General features: G+C 38.9%; 1 long non-coding RNA gene and 2 pseudogenes across 1 annotated transcript; 2 read left to right on the forward strand and 1 right to left on the reverse strand.

The window, feature by feature from the left end:
* Positions 1-1,483: 1,483 nt before the first annotated feature.
* On the reverse strand, positions 1,484-2,610 carry LOC101711740 (TLC domain-containing protein 4 pseudogene; annotated as a pseudogene).
* Positions 2,611-3,569: 959 nt separating this feature from the next.
* Positions 3,570-4,044, forward strand: LOC101711369 (alpha-ketoglutarate dehydrogenase component 4 pseudogene; annotated as a pseudogene).
* Positions 4,045-15,302: 11,258 nt separating this feature from the next.
* LOC147823730 (uncharacterized) lies at positions 15,303-16,826 on the forward strand. Its single transcript, XR_015443398.1, has 3 exons — positions 15,303-15,380; positions 15,958-16,040; positions 16,603-16,826. It is a non-coding gene; the product is annotated as an uncharacterized LOC147823730 (long non-coding RNA).
* Positions 16,827-24,385: the final 7,559 nt, after the last annotated feature.

Below are 24,385 nucleotides of genomic sequence, written 5' to 3' on the forward strand. Positions count from 1 at the left end.
TCTCTAATTCTGTGAGATATGCTATTGGGATTTTGATTGGGATTGTATTGAATCTGTATAACAACTTTGGAAGTGTGGCCATTTTCACTATGTTGGTTTTTCCTATCCAAGAACAAGGGATATCTTTCCATTTCTGATATCCTCTTCAATCTCCTTCTTCAGAGTGCTGTAGTTTTCAATGTAGAGGCCTTTTACTTCCTTTGTTAGACTGATTCCTAGGTATTTCATTTTTTTGGATGCTATTGTAAAAGGGATTGTTTTTCTAATTCCTCTCTCTGTGAGTCTGTAATTCAAGTACAGAAAGGCTATTGATTTTTGAATGTTGACTTTGTATCCAGCTATGCCACTGAATTTGGTTAGCAAATCTAAAAGTCTTTTGCTGGAGTTTTTGAGGTCTTCTATATAGAGTATCATGTCATCTGAAAATAATGATAATTTTTTTACACCCACAGAGTCATTTATTTTCATGTTAAGACTAATTTTGATAACCAAAATGCTTGTATTAAATTACCTTATTCCTTCCTGCTTTTTTAAGAAAGACAGAAGTTCAAAGCACTCAAAGTGCTGAGTAAGCAAGTGTGCGTGTAAACTGAGTAAAACACAAATACCGATTATTTTGTCATTTTGGTCTAGTCCAGAAGAGGCCTATTTCAGGAGCACGACAAAACATACTGCATAAGAAAACTACTGATAATGTCAGGCTCTGAACTCGGGAGATTTTACACATAAAAATAATGTATTTTTTGCCTGCCTCACAAGTGCAAGTTCCTGAGTTCAACCCCTGGTATCAAAAAAAAAAAAAAAGTACAGGAGCAAATAATATATTTTTCTTAGAAAAAATAAAAGGGAAGCAAGACAGCAATGCTAAAATGATTTTTCTTATAGATCTCATCTACAGTATTAGCCTAGTCCAGTGGTGGCAAACCTATGGCACACGTACTGCAATAGCTGTATCACTGAAAGCTCTAAAAAGTTCACCATCACTAGCCTAGTTATTTATCAATGTGAATTCTTAGAAGAATCTCATCCTTAAAGGAAGTCCACAATATCTGCCTTAAGCCTTACTACAAAATAAAAAGAAATAAGGTGATAAAATGCTAAAATAGAAATAAGTGACATCTAAAAAAATCTTTAAACCCAGGAAGTATATTCCATGATCAAGCTAATGAAAAATCCTCAAAATGAGTAAAATACTTTATTGCTAGTAGATGATTGCATATCTAAAACAGAAAATGTCACTTTTAATAGCCTGGAGAAAAGATCATGTCAACAATTTGGAAATGAAAACCTACATAGGTGTTGACACAAGAAAAAAGTACAACGCAAAAAAATGTGGAGAGTTATTTACAAATTTAAAAGTAGTTCCCATCTTTTCAGCAAAAGTGGCAGCACATTAAGTACACCAAATTATCACAGTCATCTCTCCACAGAGAAAAATGCTAATGCAGGCTATGAGATTTCTGAAAAGATTCACCACTATATCTATAACTTTTATTTAAAACTTTAAGATTTTATCCATGCTTATAATGCAGAAGAAAAGAGAAAATCTTGGAATAAAGACTAAATTTTAGTTTCTTCTAAAAAGAAGAAAATATGACACTGAAACCCTGAATAACAATTATAATTCATAAGGAAGCACAAGAACATGCCAATTCATCCTATTAGTAAATATAATGCTGGGTAGTAATGAAGATTGCTTATCTAAACAAAGGTGTTTGACAAACCACACCTTTAATCAAGTTTTCCATTCTGAAGACTATTATTGGCTTTCTCTTGTCTGATGAGAGAGATGACTTTGATGCACCCTTTAGAGATTTTGATCATCCACATGACATTCATCACATCCAAAACAATACAAGTAGAGATCCAAGAACACTGGATTACAAATCTCAGCCTGATGTAGGGTTCTGTTCCATACATGGAATACAAGAAGCTATAGAAAGGAAGTATTACAGCAATCCGCACAATGAACACCACTGTCATGAGAATTCCATTGATGACATTAGCTTTGGAAAACTTTGGATACTTCAGAGCTTCAAAGAACCACCGCTGATTCACAAAAGGTCTGGAAAGCTCTGCAAGCAGTCGAAAATTTGCAATGTATCCTAGCACTTGATATTTCAGTACAAAGCAGTATGTGTACAGCACTGCACAATGATGAATTATGAAAAAATTGTCACTAATCACTTTCCAATAGAAAATGAGAATCAACAAATCAGAAATGAGGTACCCTGAAACAGTAGCAATATTTAGTTTCACAAATGATGAATCACTCCAAAATGGATCAGCTCTAGTAGCATCATCAAAGAAGAAAATATATAGGCCCAAAATCCCAACCACCAAAGAATGGCATGTAGATACTACCCTTGAGCTCCATTCAATCTTCTCTTCCAAACTGAGACTATTAAAACCTGAAGAAACTTTTGCAGAAAACCAGTAACTTACAAAGTGGAAAAGAAACTGAAAGGTGAGAAAGCTGGTACAAAGAGTGCTAATGACCAGTTTGGTGTCGGTATCCATATTTCATCAACAGGTTTTGGTCCATAATCAGCTGTTCCCAAGGAGGATACGGAGCAGCAGCAGTTCACAGCAGCAGAAGCAGCAAAAGCAACAAGGGGCTGCAAATAATGATAATTTAACTTCTTCCGTTTCTATCCTTATTCCCTGTATTTCTTTCTCTTGACATGACTTCTTTCTGTTTTGTTTTGTTTGTTTTTGGTAAGGGGGATTGAACTCAGGACCTTGCTCTTGCAAGGCAAGCAGCAGCACCACAGAGCTAAATCCCCGGCCCCAACATGACTTCTTTTTAATTTCTAATTTGCCAAAAACTATGACCCAAATTGTAAAAAAAAATTGATGCAAAAATAAGAATTCATTACATTTCAAAATGTAATAAAACAAAATATTCAATTAACACCATATATGTTACATAAATAAAAAACAAAGGCACCCTGAGAACTTAAGACAGAAACCAATTATTTTTTACATTAAAAATGTCAGAGAAATAAAAAAAAATTTGTTGTTGTTTTGAGATGGGGTCTTGCTGTGTAGTTCAGGCTGGCCTTGAACTCACCACTTATCCATGCTGGCCTCGAATTTGTGGCAATCCTCCTGCCTCAGACTCCCAAGTTTTTGGATTACAGGTGTGCACTACCATGCCCAGTTGTAATAAATATTTAAAGATGATACTCTACAAAAAAAATAATACTCTGTAATTAAATTAAGACAGCAGTTCAATAATGAAGGCCTTCCCACATTTTAGCATTGCTTAAAAAACATGACTCTAAAAAACAAACAAAAATTAGTGTACAGGGCTCTTTGGGAGACTGAGGCAGGAGAGTTGCAAGTTCAAGCCAAGCGTGAAATTTAGCAATTTAGCAAGACTCTGTCTCAAAATAAAAAGCCAGGTGTGGTCGCGCATTCCTGTAAGTAATCCCAACACCGGAGAGGCTGAGGCAGGAGGATTGCAGCGAGTTCGAGGCCAGCCTGAGCTACATAGTAAGTTCAAGGCCAGCCTGAAATACACAGAGAGACCGAAAAATAAAAAAGATACCACTGCAGCTGGCTCGGGCCCCGGAAGCTCCCCCTTCCCGGGATCATGATGGGCAGCAAGATGGCGTCTGCTAGCAGGGACGTCCAGGTGGTCAAGCAACATACACCATTAATAAGGTTTCCTGACAGAAGAGACAATCCTAAACCCAGTATATCAGAAGCTTTGAGATCAGCAGGGATCCCATCTCACTCTTCTGTAATTTCACAGCATTCTAAGGAAAGTAAATCACCGGAGTTGCTGACGCATCCGGGTCCACCAGACACTGCAGAAATACTAAAAACGCTGCCTCGGAAGTACAGAAGGAAACTTATATCTCAAGAGGAAATGGAGTTTATGCAACGTGGAGGTCCAGAATAATGATCGTGGCTGCTGTTTGTCATCAGACAAAAGAATTATCTTTACAATAAAGGACTTCCAAAATGACATATGAAAAGTTGTTTATTAAACAACCTTAATAAATCTTCTGCAAAAAGAAAAAAGAAACAAAATTTAGATGGATACTTGTATCTTTTAATTTATGTATCTTGGTCAGCTTCTCCACAAGCTTACCTAATTGTTTATATACTTTATACTTATTAAAGTATACATTTGAAAATGTTAGCCTATTAATTTACTCTTAACAAACTAGAAAAAGCACACCATCTATAGTAAACTACAGATTTCCTATGATCTCACTTTTCTTTCTGATTCTGTTTAGAAACAGAAAAAACTTACTAGATAGAATTACTGCATTAGGGAAGTAGTTTTCCTGAAATTAGATGAGAATCAATAAAATAACTACATTACCCTTAATTCTGTAATGTTTTTTCATTCACAAGATTACTGGAGTAAACTGGCTTAATAAGCATATCCTATTGTAAATGATTGGTAAGTATATAACCAATGACTGGGATTAAGACATGGAAGACAATTCAAAAAGATGTATTTGTAACCTTTATTCGGAAAAAAAGTCAGTATAAAATGGAAAATCAAGAGATTAAAATGAATATAGATAGGAATTTAAAAAAAAGAAAAAAAAGAAAAAGAAGGGCCGGGGATTTAGCTCAGTGGTTCTGGCGCCTGCCTCGAAAGCGCAAGGTCCCAATCCCGGGTACCAAAAAAAAAAGAAAAAGAAAAGAAAAGAATGAAGATGAAGCTCACTGTGAAGGCTTTCAGTTCAAGCCTTAGAACCAAAAGAAAAAAAACATAATTTAAAAATATTTAGAGCTGGGCATAGTGGTACACATCTATAATCTCAGCACTTGGGAGGCTGAGGCAGGAGAATCACCATGAGTTCAAGGCCACCATGGCCTACATTAGTGAGTTCAAGGCCAGCCTGAACTACACAGCGAGACCCTGTCTCAAAAAAGCAAAGCAAGTGCTGGGGATTTAGCTCAGTGGTTCTGCCGCCTGCCTCACAAAAGCAAAGTCCCAAGGTCAATCCCTGGTACCAAAAATATATATTTAGTATATGTGCTGCCGAAGTGAGCACCCAAAAATATATATTTAGATGTGCTGTTTAAAATCAACTGCTTTTCTTTTTCCTCCATAAAAATAAGATGTTCAAGACTTGGGTTTTATTTGTAAGAATCCAGTCTGTAAATACTTGATGAACATGAACTTAGTAGCTCAGTTCTTTTCTATAGGAAAGAATAAGACCAAGACAGATCACTTTCAATAACCATTGTGTTCCATGGTAATTATTTTGTAGACACAAGTCCATGAATCTGACTCTCAAATAAAGAGGAAGAGAATCCTTCATTTCATTGAAAAGAGAGGAAGATGAGTACACACACACACGCACACACACACACAGGCATTTTTGTTGCTGTTTTGGAAGTGCTAGGGATCAAACACAGGGCTTCCTACATGCTAGGCAAGCATTCTACCACTGAACTTCTCTCAGCCCCGACACAGGTTTTTAACTAATTCTAGACTTTCCATTACATATGGAATTTAAGGCTTTAAGGTGATCTTTCGAATATGGGTAATACCTACTGTGAAGTAAAACCTAAAGTATGAATTCCAACCTCATTTTTTGATGTCAGTTTCTGCTGTCGTCTGTATATGACAGTAGCCAATCACAAGTAGCCAACTACTATACCAAACTGCAGTCCAGTTGGCTGTGAGGGAACCCGAGTCTCAGGGTTAGTTCAGTGGGGATGTGGAGATATCATTTCACTTCTTTGATACTCAGTTTCCTATCTGTGAAGAGTCAGTAATTACCACCCTTTAGGTGAAGCCGAGATAACTACATAAGAAAGTGCTGTGAGCATTTTAAAAAGCATGGTCCAAGACACGTCAAGCTGTTATTATTATACTCTGTTATTTAATTTCTCCATGTAGAAATGCACCCATTAACTGAAATACCTCTCAATGACATGGTGAAGCTCTATCTTTAAGATTTTTAAAGGCCTTTGAAGATGAAAGGGTGCCAAGAGTTGTTTTTTTGGTTTTGGGGGTTTTTTTTACTTGAGTTCCAGTCTCACCTGAATTAAATGACATGAGGGGGCTATGATTGTGTTCTAGTGGGATTATTAAAAGTAAAGAGCATCTGTTCTTTTGAAATTTTTTATTATAAAAATTAACACAGAATAGAGTGGTATAATATATCCCCTCATGCCTGTCATTCACATTCAACAATTGTCAAGATTTGGCCACCTTCTTTGTTTCGTTTCTGTTGTTTGAGATTTGGTCTCACTATGGTTCTCAAGCAAGCAATCTTTCTTCCTCAGCCTCCCGAATAGCTAGAATGAGAGCCCAGCCACCAAGCTCAGCACTGCATTTCTTTTATTCATTTTCTGTTTCTTTCCTTCTTTCTTTTCTTTTTTTTTTTTTTGGTACCAGGGATTGAACTCAGGACCTTACACTTGCCAGGCAGGTGCGGCGCCACTGAGCTACATCCCTGGCCCTCATATTTCTTTCTTTTGCTCAATCAAATTCCAGACATTATGTCATTTCAAGATATACTTCCTCAAAATATAGAAATAATTATCAATTACTTTACCATATAGAATACCTTTAATTAATTAATTATTTATTGGGGGATGTACCAGGGATTGAACTGCGGTCCTTGCACTTGCGCAGCAGGTGGCAAAACCACTGAGCTAAATCCCCGGCCCTACTTTAATTATTTTTAAAAGGCAATACCAATATAATACTAATGCAGTTTAAAATTACTTGGTGAGACAGGTGTGGTGGCACATGCTTGTGATCCCAGCTCTCAAAAGACTGAGGCAGGAGGATCCCCTCGAAGTTCGAGGCCAGCCTGAACTACATAGCAAGACCTTGTCTCTAAAAACCAAGGAAAATAAAACAAAACAAAAAATTTCTTGGTGATTATTTCGTACTTAGAATATATCACACTATGTACAATAAAATACTTAACTCAAAAAAATTTTAAAAACATTTTATTAGTGTACATTTGCAGGACATGATGATGACATTAATCATGGGGACTTGGTACACGTATATGTATATATTCTCGATGTTAGTCCTTGGTTCAAGGACTACCTGGCAAAAATGGTTTCCCATTCTGTAGGTTGTCTCTTCACTTTTTTGGTTGTTTCCTTTGCTGTGCAAAGGCTTTTTAATATAATAGATTCCTGTTTGTTGATTCTTGATGTTCTTTCTTGTCCCACTGGGGTTCTGTTCAAAAGTCCTTGCCTATGTCTAGGTCTTCAAGAGTTTTACCTATTTTATCTTCCAGCAAATTAAGTGTTTCTGTTTTAATATTTAAGTCTTTGATCCATTTGATTTTAGTTTAGTACTGGTGAGAGCTTTGGGTCTAGATTCAGTCTTCTGAATGTGGATAGCCAGTTTTCCCAGCATTTCCTGAAGAGGTTATCTTTCCTCCAGTGTATGTTTTTGATCCCTTTGTCAAAGATCAGATGGCTGTGTTGGGTGTGATGGTGCACACCTGTAATCCCAGCACTTGGGATATTGAGGCAGGAGGATTGCTTTGAGTTCAAGGCCAGCCTGGGCTACATAGTGAATTCAGGGCCAGCCTGAAATACAAAGCAACACCCTGTCTCAAAAAAACCAAAAAAGGGTTGAGGATTTAGCTCAGTGTTTCCACTGCCTGCCTCGAAAGCACAAGGTCCCGAGTTTGATCCCCAGTACAAAAAAAAAAAAGACCTGGGATGGCTGAAAGCACCTGGGGTTGTTTCTACATCCCCTATTCTCTTGCTGCTTCTTTTTTTTCAGATGGGGTCTTTCCATGTAGTTCAGGCTGGCCTTGAACTCATAGCTTTGTAATATAACTTGAATCTAGAGGGGTTTTTTGTTTGTTTGTTTTTTGCAGTACCAGGCATGGAACTCAGGACTTTGCACTTGCCAGATAGGTATGGTGCCACTGAGCCACATCCCCAGCCCAATGACTTGAAATCCAGGATTGTGATGCCTTCTTCTTAGTTTTTGATGCCCAGGATTGCTTTTGCTATTCTGATTCTTTTCTGATTTCATATGAATTTTAGAGTTGTTTTCTCTAGTTCTGTGAGGAATGCTGCTGGAATTTTGATTGGGATTGCATTAAATGTGCATATCAATTTTGGTAGTATGGCCATTTTGACAATATTAGTTCTGCCTGTCCCAGAATAGAGAATATCTTTTCATTTTCTGATGTACTCTTAGACCTCCTTTTATCAGAGTACATAGTTATTGACGTTATTATTGAAGTCTTTCACTTCTTTTGTTAGGCTAATTCCCATTATGGTTTGTGTCTAGATGTCCCCCCAAAGCCTCATTCAGTCAGAGGGGTTTTTCAGAGGTGGCTGAATGTAGAGTGTGTGATACTGTGATTAAGGGTGTGTGATTACTAAATCATCCCACTGATTGGTTTGGCACCACTCTAATCAGGGTAGTCCAAATAAGATAAAAGGGGAAGAAAGATGTTGTTAAGGTCTCATGTTGCCTTTGCTAATTTCTACCCACTGAGAACTGTTACCCCTCTGCTGTGTGCCACCCTGCCTTGAAGCCAGACAATTATGGACTGAAACCCTCTTCAACTTTGGGTGTCAGGTATTTTGTCTCAGCAACGAGGAAAGTAACTAAGATGGAATTTGGTACCAAGAATTGGGTCATTGCTGTGACTGTACCTGGCCATGTGGCTCAATAGCTTTTGGAACTGGCTTATGGGAAGGGAAAGAGTTGGGAAGGGAAAGAGTTAAGAAGGGTTCAGAGATGCTGGCTGAAAGAGCAGAGCTGGAATGCCTTAGGCTACACTGTGTGGGAGATTCTGGTCAGAGCTCAGAAGACCAGAAGGCTGATAGAAATGCTGCTGGTAAAAAGCAGGCTTGGGAGGTTTCTCCTAGAAAGAAGGACTGCATTGGCCATTGGACTCCAGATGAAGTGTGTTATACCTTGGCAGAAAGTTTGTCTGCACTTTGCTCATGTCCAGACACTTTTCCTGAGACTGAGATTAAGGGAGGGGACTAATTAATCTCACTGAAGAAATTTCAAAGCAGTCTAGTGTTGAGGTTGTGACCTGGCTGCTGTGGGGGCTTTTAGCCAGATCTATGTGGGCAGTCAGGAGCAAAGGGCCCAGCAGGATGATTTAAAATGTTTTGAGTGTATTCAGAAAGGAAGCTCCAGTAAAGCTGTGGCCTGCAAAGATGGAACAGAGGAGAAATAGTTTGCTGAGAAGACTAGCAAGGAAAAGCCAAGTATTTCAGAAGAAGACAACAGAAAAGATGGCCTAAGGACATCACAAGAACCAGCAGGACTCCAGCCTTTGCAGCCTCAGAGTTACAAAGGTGAGAGACTTCGCTTTGAGAAGAGAGCCCCAGAGCACCATGTTCCAGAATGGCAATGGGCTAGGGAAGCTGTTCCTCGGGATTTGGTTCATAGCCACCAAACCCCTACAGCCAAGAAAGAAGGAAGCCTGGCTACCACCCCAGTTGGCAGCAGACCTTGGCATCATCCACATGGTGCTGGTTTTAGGCACATGCAGAATGCAAGAGTTGTGAGGTCAGGAAGGCTTCAACCCAGATTTTAGAAGAAGGCCTGGGAGGCCAGGCAGTGTGCCCCTGAAAGGGCAGTGTGTGAAGCTGTGAGTGTGAACCCAAAGGTACAGTGGAGACCCCAGAAGTTTGGAGAAGGAATGTGGATCATCTGAGGAAAACTGTAAAGAGAGAGCAGAGCCAGCCACGGAGAGAAGCCATGGGAGCTGACAACCACAGAAGTGCCGTAGAGGCAGAGCCACCCAAGTCTTTTGAAGTTCACAGATTGCCGGGGATGCTGGAAGTGGAACTGTGGGATTTAATGTTTGCCTTGCTGGATTTTGGACTTGTTTTGGTAGCATTGCTTTGTATCCCCCTGTTTATTACTTTTGGAATGGAAATGTCTATCTTGTGCCATTGAATGTTGGAAGTATTTAATTTTCTTTTCATTTGTACCGGGTTTCACAGCTAAGAGTTTGCCTGAAATCTCAGAGGAGGCTTTGAACTTGGACTTTTCAGTAATGCTGAAACTGTTAGGACTTTGGTAACTTTTAGAGATGGACTAAATGCCTTTTGCATAAAGGGTTGTGCAAGATTCTTTGAGGGGCCAGGGGCAGAATGTTATAGTCTGTGTCTAGATGTCCCCCCAAAGTCTCATGTGTTCATTGGGCTTTTTCAGAGGTGGCTGAATCTAGAGTATGTGATGCTGTGATTCAGGGTGTGTGGTTACTAAATCAGTCCACTGATTGGTCTGGCACCACCCTAATCCCAGTAGTCTGGATAAGATAAAAGGGGCAGAAAGATGCTGTTAAGGTCTCGTGTTGCTTTTGCTAACTTCCACCTGCCATGAACTGTGCCCCTTCTCCATGTGCCACCCTGCCTTGAAACCAGCCAATTATGGACTAAAACCTCTATGAACTGTGAGCTGAATACACCTTTCCCCCTTTACCTTTGGGTGTTGGGTATTTTGTCTCAGCAACAAGAAAAGTAATTAAGACAATTCTTAATCTCTCTCTCTCTTTTTTTTTTTTTTTTGTGGTACCAGGAATGGAACTCAGGACCTTGGGCTTGCCAGGCAGGTGCAGCGCCATTGAGCTATATTCCTGGCCCAATTCTTAAGTACAGTATCTAAATTTTCTTGAAGCTATTATGTATAGTATTGTTTCCTAATTTCCTTCTCAGTGGGTCAAAATACTTGATTTTTTTTTTTTACCAGGAATTGAACTCAAGACCTTGCACTTGTCAGGCAGATGTAGCACCACTGAGCTACACCCCCTAAAATTTTAAAGTACATTCAGTGCAGTTATTTTCTTCGTGTATTTCCCATAGTAAGTACTCAGTTAGGCTCATTTATTTTAATTTTTTTTAATTAACCCCCTTTTGCTCAAACTTACATTTTAATTTTGTAAACATTCTTACAGTTTCAGGGTCAGAACTATAGACCAAGATACATTCGCAAAAGCTGTGTTCCCTTTTTATGTGTTTCCCTCAACCCCCTTAAAATAACTAATTTTTGTTATTAATTTTTTTCCTCTGTTGACGGATGGATGGATGGATGGATTGATGTGCTGTGGGGAATCAACCCAGGGATGCTCTGCCCCTGAGCTACATCTTTAGACCTTTTTACTTATTTACTTAATTTTAAATTTTGAGACAGAGTTTTGATAAGTTGTCCAGGTGGGCACAAACTTGCAATCTTCCTGTCTGGAACTCCCTCAGTGCTGTGATCACAGGTGTACTGCAGAGCACCTGGCTCTGTGGCTTCTTTTAAAAGATCTTGTCTGGCCAGGTGTATCACCACACTTGCCTGTAATCCCAGCACTTGGGAGGCTGAGGCAGGAGAATTGCCACAAAGTTCGAGGCCAGCCTGGGCTACATAGTGAGTTCAAGGACAGCCTGAACCACATAGGGAGACCCTGTCTCAAAAACAAACAAAAAAACAAACAAACAAAAAACAAACATCTTTTCTAAGTCAGAGATGTAGTTGGGTGATAGAGTGTCTGACTTTTACTCAAGGCCCTGGTCTTCCCCACCCCTGCAATTCCAAATAGCTTATGTATGGAAGCCTTAAGTTTACTCTTTTCCCTCTTAAGGTTGATCATTTTAGTCTATGAAACAAACTAACAGTGGATGCCTAGCAAAGTTTATTACATGCCTAAGGCTTTGGAGTATTAGACTGGCCTTCATCTGGAGCTAAAAGCAGTAGGGACTTGGGTTTCAGGGTAGAGGGCAGTGGCACAGTTTATGAAGGCTGGGGAGAGGAGGTCACAGCAGTCTGCATCTGTTATGCAGATACAATCTCCTAGGTAAAAGTCACCTGTAGCCCTCTCTCTGGGTCAGATGTCAGACCCCCAACCTCCTCTCATGGAAAGCTCTGTCCTAGGCAGGAGGGAGGATATCAGATCAAATGCCTCTGTCTTCATCTATTTACTAATGAAGATAGATGCAATTTGCTTTTACAAAAGGCCAGGTTTTTCTTGTTTGTTTGTTTTGGTACCAGGGATCAAACTTGGGTCCTTGTGCTTGCTTGCGCAGCAGGCAGCAGGCGGTGAAACCACTGAGCTAAATCCCCGGCCCAACAAAAGGCCAATTTTGACTGTAGTGTGCAGTTTCTCTGAACAGCTAATTCTCAATATGCCAGAGAAATGTATTTCAGGTGGGATATTTTACTCTCCCACGCATACTATAGAGTTTTGCACTTTTCTTTAGAGATGGTTTATTCTAGAAATCATTCCATATCAATGTACAGTGCTCTGATTTCCTTTTACAGCTACATAGCATTCAATTTAGCCAATCACCCAAATAAACCAATTGTCCAACAAATGGATATTTGTTTTCTTTTTCTCTTGTGGTGCTGGGCATCAAACCCAGGGCCTCATGCATACTAAGCAAGTGCTTAGGAAATTAAGCAAGTGTTTAGGAATTAAGAATTCCTACTTCCTGTAACTTTTAGTAACAGTTACCAGTTCGATAGGGAAAAAGTAGTGTCTCCCAGTAATTTCATTCATTTTTAATTTTTTCTTGTTTGTTTGAGACAAAGTCTCACTACCGTAGTTCAGGCCACCCTTGAACTCACTATGTTGGCCGAGCTGGTCTCAAACATGTGGCGATCCTCCTTCCTCCGAGTGCTGAAATTAGAGGTGTGCACCACCATGCTTGGCTCTCCAAGTACTTTTACTTTGTGTGTTTTGTTTTGTTTGGCAGTGCTGAGGCCAAACCTAACTCCTCCTGCCCTGGGAAGTGCCTTGCCCTAGGCAAGTGATCTAACACTGACCTATATCTCTAGCCCTTGTTAGTGTTTTTATTGTGAGTGAAGTTGAAAACTTTTTGTGTATTTAAGGGTTATTTTCCCTGGGTGGGGTGGTGCACACCTGTAATCCCAGCTATTTGAGTGGCCAAGCAGGAGCTCCATAAATTTGTGACCAGCCTAGGCAATTTAACGAAACCCTTTCTCAAAATGCAAAGGTTTGGGAGTGTAGCTCAGTGGTGGAGCACTCCTAGGTTTGATCCCCAGCACTGTTAAGAAAAAAAAGGTTATTTTCATTTATTATTCTGTGAACCATCTGGCCTCTTCTTTTGCCCATTCTTGAGAGCTTGTTAGGAGATTCTAGCAGGGGAGCACAGCTAGTCCTATACACTTGACTGAGTCCTATACCCTTGACTGAGTCTTATACCCTCCTCTGTCAGGGCTGGTCATCCTCCTCAGCCAAGCAGTTTCGGGAGGGACGAACATCGAGCAATGAGGGAGGAAGGGTCACCTGCCTAGCCAGCCAGATCAGCCGAATCAACCCTAGTGATCAATGGGGTGACAGATGTCACAGCCAGATCGCCCTCGCGTCCATTGCCCATTTTTCTCTTGGGTTATTTATTACTCTTCTAGATGTTTGGAAATGCTTCATGGATCATGGATATTTGTTCTTTGTGACAAAATTTGCAAGTACTTTTCCTTGTTTTGTTCATCCCCCCCATTTTAAAAATCAGTGTATAATTTATGTACTGTAGAATATGCCCTTGTAAAGAACAGAGTTCAAATTTTGACAATTGTGTAACCCATCGTGACCATGATAAAGATTTGAAACAGTTCCTGTCATTTGCCTCTGATTTGAAACAGTTCCTGTCATTTGCCTCTGACTCTGTCTGTTGCATTCTATTTTGCTATGATGTTGCACAATTTTTTTTTTAGCTACCACAGCCATGATTTAATGCAGATAGTTTCTTTCCACACATATATCATAATTATCTTGTGGATTTTAAACAAATAGATTACTTATCGTGAATACAGTATATTCTACTTGGTGAGGTGAGGACACATTGTTAAAACTAATATAGTTACTTTTTTTCTGTTAAAAGAATTTATATACTTAAAATTTAGAAATTCCTATAGCAGATCTGGATAGAATTGTTCTTTTTTATTTGATGGCTCATGGAGCAAGCCATAGGATGAAGTGGCAAACAGGAATTTGAGTAGTTTTGCTGTTTCCAGCACACTGCTGAAAAGGATGAAGTAAGCCACTCCAAAATACGCCTCCTTGGTGTGAGGATTATTTTGAGCCAAAAGCAATTGAAGAGTGGCACATTCAAGAAGAGTACTAAAGGACTGGTGATTTAGCTCAGTGGTTCTGCCACCTGCCTTGAAAGCACAAGGTCCTGATTTCGATCCCTGGTACCAAAAAAAAAAAAAAAAAGAAGAGCACTAAAAATAGTGCATAAATTTCTCTTTTGAGGGACTGGGGATATAGCTCAATTGTAGAGCAGGTGCTTACTTAGTATGTGCAAGGCCCTGGGTTTGCTACCCAGTACAGCAGGGGTAAAAATCTTTGTGTAAAGTAAATTTACGTTTATAAAGAAATTTTCCCTTTGTTAAAGTGTCTTTCTCTCCTGTGCCAGAAAGAGAAGAACGATAATCACTAACACTGGTGGCTTGAATCTACCTGAACAATTTTACCAAATAACCTTTATTTGTCATACATTTCCTAGTCAGTTGTTTGTTTGTTTATTTGTTTATTTGGGGGAATGTTCATTTGTTTGTTTGAAATAGGGTCTGGCAGTGTAGTTCAGGTTGGGTGTGAATTCATTACGTAGCCCAGACTGCCTCAAACTCGGTGATCCTCCTGCCTCAGCCTCCTGAGTGTTGTTTACAGGTGCACACCACCACACACAGCCCTAGTCAGCATTGTACAACCCACACCCACACCCCCAAGTCAAAACTGGTTCTTCTACCTTTTATTAAAGTGGTATACGAGGTATACAGTGGATACAAGGATAGTTACTTCTTTGGGCTTGATTCTCTCCCAGTGAAACTCTTGTTTGTATGAGGAGTAACCATTTTTCTCCTGCATGTGTGTCTTTTGTCAGTTTCATTGGTAGGGCCCCAGCCACTGCAGCTAAGAGGATAAAAGAAAAAAGTTCCTTCCTCTCTTGCCCTTGCCTATATCACATGAGCCTTGTGAGTTTAGTGGGAGAATGAATTCTGTTTGTTGTTGTCTGTTTGTTTGTTTGTTTGAGACAGGGTCTCCCTATGTAGCCCAGGCTGACCTCGAACTCCTCCCAATCCTCCTGCCTCAGCCTCCCCAGGGCACCACCATGCCTGGCTCTGAATTCTGTTCTTGACAACAGCAATCAGTGATTAGCAAAGTTCAAGGACTGAGAGCTCTATTTCCCAATGTACAAGTGCTCACTCTCTGCACTGCAGGAGTGTTGTCCTAGACCACAGGAAGTTTCATAAGCCAGTATCAGCTTGTTTGTCTGCTCTCCTCCATGGGTTACAACACATGTCCTACCCACTCCAGTCCCCAACCCTCCTTTCCTCATGTTGTAACACAATGCAGTGAGTTCACCTCTTAATGAGTGCAAACCCAGTAAGCACAACCAGGAGGTAAGAGTGGAGAGAGAATCATTACTTGCAGCAGGTAAGGAGGACACGGGGGTAGTTTGCAAAGCAATGCTGTCCTGGAACAGAGAGAGCAGGGTTATTTTATTGGGGAACCTATACACAATCATATAGGAAATCACATTAGGAGTGGGCACATTCCTGAGCATGCACATATACACTTCTGAGCATCAGTTTAGGGTCATAGATCACATGTTCTAAAAGGAAAGATGGCAGACAGAAGCACTTTCCAACAAAGAATTTAGTATTATAATGAGCAAAGTATACTCGAAGTTGCCTAAAAGAATGAGTAAAATTACTCAGGGACCTTGGCTGGTTCCTATAAGTTTCTCCAAAGAGTTTTAGCTGAAATAAAAAAAACATTAACTGTCCTTTAAAGAGGTAGCAGACCCCCCTACCCCCCACCCCCCCAGTAAGTGTGAGTAGGTCCCTAAAGTGTCTGCCTCCCTTAGTGGCTAGCAGTGGCATGATCTGATTCAGTTTCCAAATGTCTGGCAGATAAAGTCTTACCTTCTCAGTTTATCTTTTAAGTCCTTGACCTATCTGGCCAGTTTTTCTTTTCACTTTTTAAAAAATTTCCCTTTTGCTTTTTAAAGACAGGATCTTGCTATGCAGCCCAGGCTGACCTCAAACTCATGGCAATCCTCCTGCCTCAGCATCCCAAGTGCTGGGATCACAGGTGTGTACCACCACGCCTGGATTTATTTTTTATCTCTCTCACTCTCTCTCTCCCTCTCTCCCTCTCCCTCTCCCTCTCCCTCTCCCTCCCCTTCTCTGCATGGGGAATAGAACCTAGTCACTGAGCTGCACCCTCAACTTCCCAATTTTTATTTCTAGTTTTTCTCAATATCACATGTTTGTTTCAGGCTGCAAATAGACCTTTCTTCTCCCTATCTTCCTAGTCCCTTTCTCTTGTCTATCCCCACCACCACCACCACCATACCGGGGATTGAACTCAGGACCTTGCACTTTTGAGGCAGGTATGGTGCCTCTGAGCTAAATCTCTGGCCCTTGTCTATTTCTCTTTTAAGAATCAAATTAAATCTCACCTCCTTTGAAGACTTTCCAGACCTACTCATCACTTTCTCTTGATCTTTATGTTATAGTTCAAAGTATTCCTCACAGATTGATTGACCAATCACAAATCTCTGACATTATTATATAATTGTTCCATGGGATATGTTTTTTCTTCAACTAAATCATAACCTTTTAGAGGGCAGGTCTTTTTGTGTCTTGTGCAGTCTCCTGGGTGTTATGGACCTGGTGAGGTGTCAGCAACAAAGTAGTGAAGAATGGATGTCATCGCACTGACAGTGCAAGAGGAGAGAACCCTTGCTGTATGGCCTCCATAGGCAATCCTCCTTTTCTAGGGACAATGTATGCAGCCCAGTGTAAGCTGCCTCCCAAAATAAAAATTCTGCATCTACCATTGGCCCTCTATTTGTAAATTAGGAAACACATCTCCCTGGAATGCCTTTCTTAAACAACAACAGTAACAAGCAAAAGGATTTCTATTTATCAAAAGCTATTATCTTAGACAGATTTCAAAGTCAGATTATGTTGGGCTCTGGATAGAGATAATCCTTCACTGACAAACAGATTTGTACCTGTTTTGGGGCCGGTGGGCTGAAGGGAGGCCTGGTCAGGTGAAGTTCCCAAAGGAAAGAGCACACATGGAGCAGACATTACAAAGCAGGAACCAAACTTTTTTTTTTTGGTTAGAAATTATATTTATTATCCCCTGCCCCCATCAACAGATTACTTCTCAGAAACATGAAGATATTATCCATGTCATCAATTAGTTTATAGAAAATAACTCATATCCTGTCAATAATATATTTCTGTCATTTTTAAAACAGCCATTTTATTTCTCATGTTAGTTCAAGAATAGTTTTATGGTGGCTTTTTTTTTGGATCAAATCAACACAGTCTTTGTTTATAGGTAACAATTTCCTGACAGAGCCCCTCCCCCAAGCAGGAACCAAACTTTAATTTCCAGTACACAACTTATAGTGGCCATTATCAGTTTTTCTGAGACACAGTGAAACAGCTATGCAAGCTTGCATGGCCATGTAGTACACTGTCCATGGCGATTTATTATTATTATAACAAAGTCCATCCTGCACCCGCACTAAATGACAGAGTTGGGTCCTCAGGTGCCCTCGAGCACCCTCAGCCTCCCGGGCTTTGACAAATCTGCCAGTGACCTTCTACAACCCTGCGTTTGTGACAATTGTTCCATCTAGCCATGGGATACTGTCCATTTCTCCCTCCACCTCTTAGGATTAGTGAAATTTCAGACAAAATTTTCAGCAAATGTCCTTTTACTCTGCCTAGATTACAAAATGAATATGTCTGTGGAGAGGAGACCACCACACAAGTGGGTGATGATGCACAGCCGTAATCTTCCAACCACAACTCTGCCATCAGAGACAATGCCAGTGCTGAGGGACCATAATCCCCCCAGCAAAGGTTCCATGGCAATAAAAGAATTCAAGTTCTCTGTATGTGGATCCAAAATAAGGGTAAACAACTTAAAGTCCTGTAGTGGATGTATGAGGGTTAGGAAGTTCTAAAATTAGTTGTAAGGACTGATCAAAATAAATATTGGAAAGTTTAGTGTCATGATCAGGTGACTAAAAGCATTCTTTTCTCTTATTTAAAATCTTTGAGGTTGGGCATGGTAGAACATGCCTCTGATCCCAGCTCTCTTGGAGGCTGAGGCAGAAAGATTGAAAATTTGAGTCTGGCCTGAAAAATTTAGGGATTTAGTTAGACCCTGTCTCAAAATTAAAAAAAAAAAAAAAGGCTGGATGTAGTTCAGTGGGAAGGTCTTGGGCTCAATCCACAGCATCAACAATGAAACAAAACAAAACCAACAAAAAGCTCTGAATGGGGGCTGGAGGGGTGGTTCATGGCACAGTGCTAGCCTAGCATGCTTGAAGTCCTGGGTTCAATCTCTAGCACCACAAAAGACAAAAACAAAAAGCTCACCAAACACTGAGGAGTAAACATCTCTCACACTAATGCACTCTCTACAACATATTCCCCACCACTGTACTAGAGGCTGAGAGTAGAGCTCAACGGTAAAGCACTTGTCTAGCATATGTGTGGCCCTGGCTTTAATCATCAGCACTAGCAAAAAAAAATCAGTTCACTGCTAATCACTTCTGGCTGGCAGAAACCATCAGAATTTTCTCCAAGGCAGACTGACTTCACCCTTCCTCTCAGTGAGTTGAGCCCCAAGGCAGTGTTGGAAAGTGGTTAGCAGAGTGCACTTAGGACAGCTTTGCCACCATGGTTGTGACATCTACCCCACCTTGCCCTTTCTTGGAGCAGTGAAGGATGAAGTGAGCTCCCATAGACCACTCACCCAGAAGAGTGTGATACACAGCAAGAGCTCAAATAATGCACAGTGAAGTTTTTCCTCATCTAAAGGGCCTTCTTTAGGAACTAATATTTCAGAAATTTAAAAACACAACACCAGCTGCTTCAGGTTTTGTTTTGTTCCCTACAGGACTTTTTTCACTGGACATGAATAAACTAGTTCTTTAATGAGAGTGTGTTTATCCAGTAAAATTCCCAAGTATTTGAGGAACAACCCAACTAATTAAGTTTTAGTTTCAAATAAGAGCCCTATATCTTTGCCAAAATGATCCAAACATTAAAGCTGTTTTGTTTTTCCTCATCTGAGGGAAGCTAGAATTCTCTACTGTTTCATTCCTCTTTTTAGCTTGGCTTAAATCATAAAAATAAACCTTCAACTGTGACCTATACTTAGGTTATAATAGAAAGTGTAAATTATGAACAAATATCTTAGACTCCAGTAGGTTTGTGTGGTATTGCATTGGGGGGGGGGGTTAGATATTGCATTTTTTACAAATTTACAAAGCTATAACTTTTTAAAAAAGTTTTTATCTTTTTATTTATTTAGTTAGTTTTTTTGTACCAGAGATCGAACTCAGGACCTTGTGCTTGCGAAGCAGGCGTCAGCACCACTGAGCTAAATCCCCGGCCCTTATCTTTTTATTTTTTACTTTTCTGCAGTGCTAGGGATTGAACTCAAGGCCTTTCTAATATAGGCAAAACCATTATACCACTGAGCTATGCTATTAGCCCCAAATGAATGGCTTTTTTTGTGGTGCTGGGGATTGAACCCAAAGAAATATTTTAAATGATCGTTACATACTATATTTAGTTTCTCAGTCTAAAACTAATTTTTGCCCTGCAATATTTTTGGTCTTTTTCTGTTTATAATTTCCATGGGAAAATCAAACCATATATATATATGCAAATTTCAGCCGTGTGTGGTGGCACATGCCTGTAATTCTAGCGCTTGGAAGGCCGAGGCAGAATCACTGCCATGAGTTCAAGGCCAGCCTGGACTACATAATGAGACCCTGTCTCCAAAAAAAAAAGTGCTAATTTTTTTTCTTCCTTTCTTCACAATTTTTTCTTCAAACAATTGCATCCCTCTACAGTGCGTATTTGAGTTTTACCCATCTAGCCCTGACTTAAATTAGTCTCTTTTTTTTTGAAGCAAAACATTTATTGGTATATTTTAGATATACATAAGGATAACATTCATCATAGGGAATTTGTACCTGTACGTGATATATCTTCCTTCTTTTTTCCCATTCCCCCCTCTTCAACCTCTCTTCCCCTCCTTATTTACAAAAGCTTTGTGTCCAGTTTATCTACTCTCTTTTTTCCTTGTCCCCTCTTTCCTTTTGCCCTCCCCCCTCCCTTGTTCCTCTTCTCATTTGAACATTTTCTTCCCATTTCCCAATATTCAATTTTCAGTTTCTCTTACCAGAGAAACAATACAGTATTTAAACAAGTGTGTCCAATTTATCTCACTTAAGAGTATAGTCTCAAAATGGATCCATTTAGCTAGAAATGTCTCAAGGCTATCCTCCATTGTATAGAAAAACTCCACATATTCTTTATCCACTCGTCTATTGATGGACATTTGGGATGTTTCCAAGTTTTAGTTATTACAAACTGTGCTGCTATAAACATGGGTGTGCATATATCGCTGTGGTATGATGTTTTTAATTCTTTTGGGAAGATACTAAGAAGCAGAATAGCTAGGTCAAATGGAATCTCTAGTTTTAGATTTTGAGGAATCTCCACACTGATTTCTACAGTGGTTGTTGTACCAGTCTACTCTCCCACCAACAATGGAGGATTCCTTTTTGCCTACAGCCCTGACAGCATTTCTTATTGATTTCTTGATAACAACCATTCTTTCCAGAGTGAAATGGAATCTCAGTGTTGTTTTAATTTGCATCTCTCAAATGACCGGTGATGTTGAACATTTTTTCATGTTTATTTGCTATTTCTACTTCTTCACCTGAGAAACGCCTGTTCACTTCATATGCCCATTTTTGGACTGAGTCTTTAAATTTGAGTGGTTTCATTTTTTTGAGTTCTTTATATATTCTAGATATTAGTCCTTTGAGGAATAGCTGGCAAAAATTTTTCCCCACACTGTGTGTTGTTTCTTCACTCTGTTGGTGGTTTCTTTTGCTTTTCTTTTGTTTCTTTTTTTTTTTTTATTAAGATGAGAGCCCAGTTGTTGATTCTTGGTGATGTTTCTTGGGCAATCAGGGTTTTGTTCATAAAGTCTTTCACCAATGTCTTCAAGAGTTCTACTTATTATATCTTACAGAATATTTAGTGTTTCTGTTTTAATATTTAGATATTTGATGCATTCTGATTTGAGTTTAGTGCATGGTGAAAGATATGGGTCTAGTTTTAATCTTTAGCATGTGGAAAACCAGTTTTTCTAGCACCATTTATTAAAGAGGCTATCTTTCTTCCAGTGAAGATGTTAGGCTCCCTTGTCAAAGATAAGGTGGCTGAGTATGTTTGGAATTGTTTCTGCATCTTCTATTCCAGTGATCCTCAAGTCTGTTTTATTTAGTTTTGTTTTTTTTCCAGTACCATGCCATTTTTATCACAGTAGTTTTACAGTGTAATTTCAAGTTGGAGATTGTAATGCCTCCTGCTTTGCCTTTGTTGACCTGAATTAATTTTTTCTGTTCAAAGTCTCTTTTGTTTCCAAATGAATTTTAGGATTGTTTTCTCTAATTCTCTGAGATATGCTATTGGTATTTTGATCAGGATTGCATTAAATCTGTATAACAATTTTGGGAGTATAGCCATTTTCACTATATTGGTCTTCCTACCCAAGAACAAGGGATGTCTTCTCATTTTCTTATATCCTCTTTGATCTTTTTTAGAGTACTACAATTTTCAATGTAAAGATCTTTTACTCCCTTCATTAGATTGATTCCTAGGCATTTCTTTTTTTGGGGGGTGCTATTGTGAAAGGTGTGGTTTCCCTAATTTCTGTCTCAGTGAGTTTGTTATTTGTGTGCAGGAAGGCTTTTGATTTTTTGAGTATTGACTTTGTATCCAGCTACCCTACCGAATTTAGTTACTAAATTTAGAAGTCTTTTGCTGGAATTTTTGAGGTCTTCTATATACAGTATCATGTCATCTGCAAATAATGATCATTTAACTTCTTCCTTTCCTATCTTTACTTCTTTTATTTCCTTCTCTTGTCTAATTATTCTGGCTAGTTTTTCCAGAACTCTATTGAATAACAATAATGACAGTTGCCATCCTTGTCTTGTTCTTGATTTTAGAGTGAAAGCTTTCAGTTTTTGACCATTTAGTATGACGTTGGCTGTTGGTTTTCCATAGATGGCTTTTATTAGCTTGAGATAAAGACCATCTATTCCAGTTTTCTGTAGGAAGTTTATCATGAATAGTTTACCTTAAATTTGGACTTTGTCAAATGCTTTTTTTGCATCTATTGAGATGATCATGTGGTTTTTGTCCTTGGCTCTGTTAATATAGTGTATTACATTTATTGATTTGTATATTTTGAACCATCCTTGCATCCCTGGGATGAATCCTGCTTGGTTGTGGTGTATAACTTTCTTGGTGATTTGCTGCGTTTTGTTTGCCAGTAACTTATTGAGGATTTTGTGTTTATGTTCAGTAGGGAGATTGGCCTGTAGTTTTCTTTTTTGGTTGGATCCTTCTCTGGTTTTGGTATCACAGTAATGCTTCCAAGAATGAGTTTGGGAGTATTGCTTCCCTTTCAATTTCATTAAAGAGTCTGAGGAGTAGTGGCATTAAGTCTTCTCTAAACTTCTTGTAAAATTGAGCAGCGAATCCGTCAGGGACTAGGCTTTTCTTTGTTGGTAGGTTTTTAATTACACCTTCAATTTCATTGACTTTTATTGGTTTATTTAAAATTTTTGTATCTTCTTGGTCTAGCTTTGGTAATTCATATGTATCTAGGAATCTGACCATTTCTTCTGTGTTTTTTATCTTATTAGAATACAGGTTCTCAGGGTAGATATTAATGATCTTCTGGATTTCTGCAAGATCTGTTGTGATTTCAACCTTTTCATTCCTAATTACATGGATTTGAGTCTTTGAGTCTTTTCTTTCTTTTTTTGATAAGATTGGCTAAGGTTTTGTCAATTTTATTTAATCTTTCAAAGAATTAACTCTTCAATTATTGATTATTTGTATTGCTCTCTTAGTCTGTATTACACTAATTTCTGCTCTGATTTTTTTTTTTTGTACCACAGATAAAACTCAGGACCTTGTGCTTCTGAGGCAGGTGTGGTGCCACTGAACTAAATCCCTGGCCCTCTGCTCTGATCTTTATAATTTTCTCCCTTGTAAAAGTTTTGTGCTTGACTTGCTCTTCTTTTTTTGAAGCTTGAGGTTCAACATTAGGTTGTTTATTTGAGCTTGGTATTTTTTCTGATATGAGAATTTACTGCTATAAATTTCCCTCATAGGACTGCTTTCATTGTGTCCCATAAATTCCAGTGTGTTGTATTGGGATTATCATTTAATAGGAAAAACTGCCTAATTTCTTCTTTAATTTCATTTGTGACCCACTGGTTGTTCAGGAGGGTGTTATTTAATTTCCATGTGTTTTCATAAACACATGTGGTTTCTTTTGTCATTAATCTCCAATTTCATTGCTCTATGGTATGATAATATGCATAGGATAATTTCAATTCCTTTGTGTTTACTTAAGCATGTTCTATGATCTAGTATGTGGTTTGGTTTGTACAATGTCCCATGTGCAGGTGAGAAGAATGTGTATTCTCATGTTGTGGGCCTTAACACTGTAGAAATCTACTGAGTCCTTTTGCTGAAAAGTTTGGTTCAGTTCTGATATTTCTTTGTCTAGTTGATCTATCTATTTGTGACAATGGGGTATTGAGGTCCCCCATTACAATAGCATTAGTGCTTATTTGATTTTTTTTTAATTTTTCATGTCTGTAAAAATTGTTTTATATAATTGGGTGCACTGGTCCACTTCTTCTGTAAATAGAATAGCCACCTTTGCTTTTTTCTGGGTTCTTGTCATGTGGAATATTATTTTCCATCCTTTGATTTTAAGTCTATGAATTCTTTTTTAATTAAATGTGTTTCTTGTATGCAGCATATTGTTGGGTTTTGCTTCTTGTTCCATTTTGCCCATCTGTTTTTTTTTGATTGGTAAATTGAGACCATTTACATTGATATATAACTGATAAGTATTAACTTACCCCTGTCATATTATTTTCCTGTTTTTGGTTCCCTTTTTTCTCCTCTGTTTAATTGCTTACCTTGCTTGGTGGATTCATTCTGTTGGGGTTCATGGAGTTATAGTCCTTGTTATATCTTTCTAGAATGTCCTTCAGAACATTTTGGAGTGCTGGTTTGGTAGTCATAAATTTTTTCAGGTATTCTGTGTTGTGGAGGTATCTTATTTCTCCATCAATTTTGAAAGATAATTTTGTGGGGTACATCAACTTTGGTTGGAGTTTGTTTTCTTTTGGGGCTTCAAATACTTCATTCCAAGCTTTCCTTGACTTGAGGGTATATGTTAAGAAGTCTGTTGCGATTTTGATGGGCTTTGCTTTACAGATGACTTGTTTCTTTTCTCTAATAGCTTCTAATATTCTGTTCTTACGTTGAATTTCTAGAATCTTGATT

Source organism: Heterocephalus glaber, unplaced genomic scaffold, assembly GCF_053883595.1.
Source record: "Heterocephalus glaber isolate CG9 unplaced genomic scaffold, H.glaber_assembly_v1.0 deba00001569, whole genome shotgun sequence".
NCBI lineage: Eukaryota > Metazoa > Chordata > Mammalia > Rodentia > Bathyergidae > Heterocephalus > Heterocephalus glaber.